This window comes from Haplochromis burtoni, unplaced genomic scaffold, assembly GCF_018398535.1.
Source record: "Haplochromis burtoni strain Fernald_Lab_line unplaced genomic scaffold, NCSU_Asbu1 Contig_273, whole genome shotgun sequence".
In the NCBI taxonomy this organism is placed as follows: domain Eukaryota; kingdom Metazoa; phylum Chordata; class Actinopteri; order Cichliformes; family Cichlidae; genus Haplochromis; species Haplochromis burtoni.
Window position 1 is genome coordinate 298531 of NW_024582634.1, and position 5797 is coordinate 304327.

At 39.4% G+C, this 5797-nt stretch overlaps 1 long non-coding RNA gene across 1 annotated transcript; it reads left to right on the plus strand.

Moving 5' to 3' along the window:
- Positions 1-2820: 2820 nt before the first annotated feature.
- Positions 2821-3827, plus strand: LOC121815683. Its single transcript, XR_006055279.1, has 3 exons — positions 2821-2946; positions 3234-3438; positions 3553-3827. It is a non-coding gene; the product is annotated as an uncharacterized LOC121815683 (long non-coding RNA).
- Positions 3828-5797: the final 1970 nt, after the last annotated feature.

Sequence of the window (5797 nt, forward strand, 5' to 3'; positions counted from 1 at the left end):
ACTCTCATACAGGGAGTGCAGAATTATTAGGCAAATGAGTATTTTGTCCACATCATCCTCTTCATGCATGTTGTCTTACTCCAAGCTGTACAGGTTCGAAAGCCTACTACCAATTAAGCATATTAGGTGATCTCTGTAATGAGAAGGGGTGTGGTCTAATGACATCAACACCCTATATCAGGTGTGCATAATTATTAGGCAACGTCCTTTCCTTTGGCAAAATGGGTCAAAAGAAGGACTTGACAGGCTCAGAAAAGTCAAAAATAGTGAGATATCTTGCAGAGGGATGCAGCAGTCTCAAAATTGCAAAGCTTCTGAAGCGTGATCATCGAACAATCAAGCGTTTCATTCAAAATAGTTGGGTCCTCGTGCGCATCAAGTTCATAAGTCACAGGTCGCAAGAAGCGTGTGGAAAAACCAAGGCGCAAAATAACTGCCCATGAACTGAGAAAAGTCAAGCGTGCAGCTGCCAAGATGCCACTTGCCACCAGTTTGGCCATATTTCAGAGCTGCAACATCACTGGAGTGCCCAAAAGCACAAGGTGTGCAATACTCAGAGACATGGCCAAGGTAAGAAAGGCTGAAAGACGACCACCACTGAACAAGACACACAAGCTGAAACGTCAAGACTGGGCCAAGAAATATCTCAAGACTGGTTTTTCTAAGGTTTTATGGACTGATGAAATGAGAGTGAGTCTTGATGGGCCAGATGGATGGGCCCGTGGCTGGATTGGTAAAGGGCAGAGAGCTCCAGTCCGACTCAGACGCCAGCAAGGTGGAGGTGGAGTACTGGTTTGGGCTGGTATCATCAAAGATGAGCTTGTGGGGCCTTTTCGGGTTGAGGATGGAGTCAAGCTCAACTCCCAGTCCTACTGCCAGTTTCTGGAAGACACCTTCTTCAAGCAGTGGTACAGGAAGAAGTCTGCATCCTTCAAGAAAAACATGATTTCCATGCAGGACAATGCTCCATCACACGCGTCCAAGTACTCCACAGCGTGGCTGGCAAGAAAGGGTATAAAAGAAGAAAAACTAATGACATGGCCATCCTTGTTCACCTGATCTGAACCCCATTGAGAACCTGTGGTCCATCATCAAATGTGAGATTTACAAGGAGGGAAACAGTACACCTCTCTGAACAGTGTCTGGGAGGCTGTGGTTGCTGCTGCACGCAATGTTGATGGTGAACAGATCAAAACACTGACAGAATCCATGGATGGCAGGCTTTTGAGTGTCCTTGCAAAGAAAGGTGGCTATATTGGTCGCTGATTTGTTTTTGTTTTGTTTTTGAATGTCAGAAATGTATATTTGTGAATGTGGAGATGTTATATTGGTTTCACTGGTAAAAATAAATAATTGAAATGGGTATATATTTGTTTTTTGTTAAGTTGCCTAATAATTATGCACAGTAATAGTCACCTGCACACACAGATATCCCCCTAAAATAGCTAAAACTAAAAACAAACTAAAAACTACTTCCAAAAACATTCAGCTTTGATATTAATGAGTTTTTTGGGTTCATTGAGAACATGGTTGTTGTTCAATAATAAAATTATTCCTCAAAAATACAACTTGCCTAATAATTCTGCACTCCCTGTATGTGTACTGCCTAACTGAAAGTATATATGTAATATATTGAATAAATGTTTTAATCAAATGGCCCTACTTAAAGCTTAATAAAAACATAAATGAACAAAGGATCATACTGAATAATATGTTATAGTTGTTTTAACTCACTTTACTCAATAGATCGGCCGGACATCACGCCGACCGAGGCTTGAAACCTCCAATTACTTGACTGAGCTCAACTCTTTAATAAGCACAGAATGCAATGTGTATAAAATGATTATAGCCGTTCCTGTAACAAAGGTTAAATGATGCCAGTATGTTTGTCTTAAAGTTATAAGCTATATTTGTTAATACAATATAAATGCCGCACGTTACATGATAGCAAAAGAACATTTTGTTTAATCCCACATGTTTTATAACATTTTCTTTTTATCATTGGATCTGTATCTTATAGGTCACCTTCAATATCCCAAACATCTGATGTGCAAGTATATAATAGTCTTTTGTATAACAATGTTGCATATTTAATTGTTAAGTTTCATTTGCATGCCATTACATCTGCAGTTGTTATGGTATTGTGTTGTGTTGTGTTTGTGTTTGTTACTTAGTTACTTTTTAAAAACACGATTTACAACCTGAAGAGGTGATAAAGCGATAGATCTTTCAGCCCAATTCTACTTTTTCTGCATAATCCATCATACAAAATGTAATCAAATGGAAAAGTCTCTTTTTAAAACTTGTTTTATTAGTTTTAATCTTTTAACTTTATGCATCAAGCAAAAATTTAATTATATGCAACATTCTCTGACTGGAAGAAATTGTTTAACATTTAAACCTATTTTCTGCACATTCCAGCACATAAAATAAAATATTTTTGTGTTTACACTCACTCTTTCAAATAGATGCAAGTAAAACACAGCAGAATAAATAAAGTCAAAGACTCAGCGGTCCTGTTGCTCTATTTTCACCTGTAAAGCAGGAGTGGGGTAGGCGGAGGTTTACCCTGGTGCAGGTGTGCCGCGGTCAGTGGAAGAATCCGCGAGTTTCTCTGTGAAGTTTCCCATTACGTCGTAGCTACTCGGTGCTTGCTCGGAAGTTTAGGGGTTTTTTCACTGTAATCCCTTACTTTACTCGTTACTTGAAAAAGTAATCAGATTACAGTAACGTGTTACTGCCCATCTCTGGTAATATATGTTTTTTTATTTAGATAGAGAATGCAACAACTGTAAGTGAGCTCTGGGTAGTCTTAGAAAAACACCCAAGCATGCTCCAGACAGCAGGCTGCTATCGATTCATGAGGACACTGGAGGATAAGAAGAAGGTAGTAGCAGATTACATTCAGTGGTACTTCATCTACTGAAACCATCTTTCCATCCAAAGGTATAGAATTCAGACTATTATGTGCCCATTTAACAAAATCTTTTCAGAAGATTAAATGGTTACTTTTTTTTATTCCAGTGAACTTTAAAGGCCTTTTTCAGGAGGACTTCTTTTTTGTAGCAGGATGAGTGTCTTAGCTAGATAAGAATGTTGGTTACTTTCTTAACACAGTATTTTGCCATGTGAAGTTTTGCTTGCTTGTTGAGAGGCAGATGATGCTGTAGGTAAGGCACCACAACCTCCACAAATAACATTAAACAATTTATTAAAATGAGACTGTTTTCTAGTTTCAGAGAGGGTCTAGCAACACTGGATTTTCTAAACGCCCTGGAACAGCATCCCTCACTCTTCTTCTCATTCATGTGCTACACTGAGACCAGGCTGACAGCTGATCTTCTGGAGAACATCTTCCATGTGCAATTTGGTCCACCTGGCAGCTCTAGGCGTCAAGAGTACTGAGCTACTGGCAAGACTATCTGCTTTCTGTAGAAGGTCTTAAATTTGGTTGAAAATGTTGGCATGAGTACATTTATGTCAACAAAGTGTAATGGCCCCTTTTTGTGTTTATTATCATTAGAAATAACTTTTTTCTTTTTACATTCACAGAGAAAAATGGAAGTCTGTCTCTTGAAGACATCCCTATGTTTGCAACTGGACTGAGGGAAATTCCTCCTGCAGCAATTCAGCCAAAGTCACAGCTTCTTTTCCAGACCACTTCACGCTTTCCTGTAACAGATGTCTGTGCAAATACTATCAAAATCACAGTGTTACAGTTATGAGGACTTCCAAGAAGCCATGGATTATGGCATCCAGAACTCTCCTGGGTTTGGGCTTCCCTAAGGTCCAAGTCCTTTTGCTTTTAAGCCACATTTATGGTTTCTGCAAACATGTGAAGTGTCTGATTTTAAAATATGATAATGTTCTTTCTAAATTTCATCCTGCAGTTTATATGTGTAGAGAATTTCTGGAAATAAACATAAAGTTTAATGCATCGCAGCAAGTTCGATCAGGTTTTGGAATTTCAAAAGCATAATATCATAGTGGGACAATTGAACAAGTTAGAAATATTTCACTGTGTTAAGAAATTGCCAAAATAACAAAATAAAACATTTCTGAATGAATTATTAATTAATTAATTTTCAATTAAATTCAATTAAATGTTATTTATATAGCACCAAATCACAACAACAGTCGCCTCAATACGCTTTATACGGTGGCTAGGAAGTGCAAATCACATTTACAACATCAACAACAAAATAACATTTCAGAAAACACTTTAACAACTCCGCAACAAATTAACAAGTGGCTCTTGACGAAAAGGGATTGTCCGAAATACCGGAAGTGACTCAACAATTAGGCTTACTCCATATTTGTAGTACAGAAAAGTGATTTGTAGTCAGCTAAATGAGGGCTTTTCAGAGTAGTGTTCAGTTAATGTTTGAAGAGATTTTACAAAAGAGTATGGGTGAGATAATGAGGTTCAGATTTTTAAATGTCACAGGGATTTTCTTAAGAAAATATCTAGGCCTTAAAACCGTCATGGTCCACACTCCAGCCCAGCAGGTGGCAGTAAAGTGCCTTTAAATTAGCGGCAGAAGAAGAAGCAGCAGCTAAACGCGGGATGTCAACAAACGCCGAGAAACTTTAATGGTGTGTTCACACCGAACGTGATAGACGCGACCAGAGCATCAGGTTTAGATGTAAAGTCAATGGAGAAGTGCGATGACACGCGATTGTGGGTACTGCGAAAACTCAGAAGCACAAAACTCAGAAGCAGACATGAAAACACGTCAAACGCGCGTCAAAGTAGCACATCTGGCACGCTTGACGTCAGTTTTTGTGTTGCATTTTGTGCATTCGCGCGTATCGCGTCTACTGCTCGAGTTGGAAAAATCTGAACTCCAGCATCAATTCGACAACCAATCAGGAGCCTGGTGACGTGGCTGTGACCTAGGTCAAAGGGGCAGATCCAGCCAAAGCCCTTCATACTTCAATGGAGGGAAGGCTAATCAACGCCGTAGCAAACAACCCGGAGCTGTACGACACCAGCTGCTTTCTGTACCGAGACAGGAATATAAAGGACCGAGCTTGGAGGAAGATATGTGAAGAGATCGGGCAACCTGGTAAGTTCATTCATTTCTCTTTTGAAAGTTTTCACTGACCCGGGGAAGCCGCACAAAAGCTAGCAAGCCACCGCTATTTTCCCACTGACGTACAAATACCGTTCTGCTTTTATGCATGTTGTCATTTAGGAATATATTTTATTGTTTATTAATAAACAGCACACAGTGGTCCCGCTGTTCATCCGTCACTGCTTCACTCATCAGTAAGAAAATAGCGGTGGCTTGCTAGCTTTTGATGCGCGTTTGACGCGTTTTCGCGACGCAAATCTGCTTCTGAGTTTTCGCGTGTATGGCAAGCCATTAGTGCCAAATATCGCCACTTTTCGTGTTTTGATTAAAGAATGTTAGCTACCGCTCGTCTGCAGGCTTTATTTAAATGGAAAACGTCCACAACAGGCAAAAAAAGCTTTTTGCTAAAAAAAAGATTTAGAGCAGAAGTTTTTTGCACTGCATTTTAAAATGAAAACATATTGCATTTATTTACAATTAAAGACACAGAGCAGGAGGTGTGTTACTGTTTTACATCCACAGACACACAAGAAAAGAAGCAGGCAACATGAGGTCAAGTTATGGCAATTTTATTTGTGTGTTTCAGTGCATGTATTTAGATTAGAGTTTTTAAAAAACAAACAAACGTCCCAAGAAGAAGGATGGGGTGAAAGAAAGGTGGAGAGAGGAGGAAGAAACTATTGATGTCCTCAAACTCGATGCTGCTGGGTCTGCTAGAC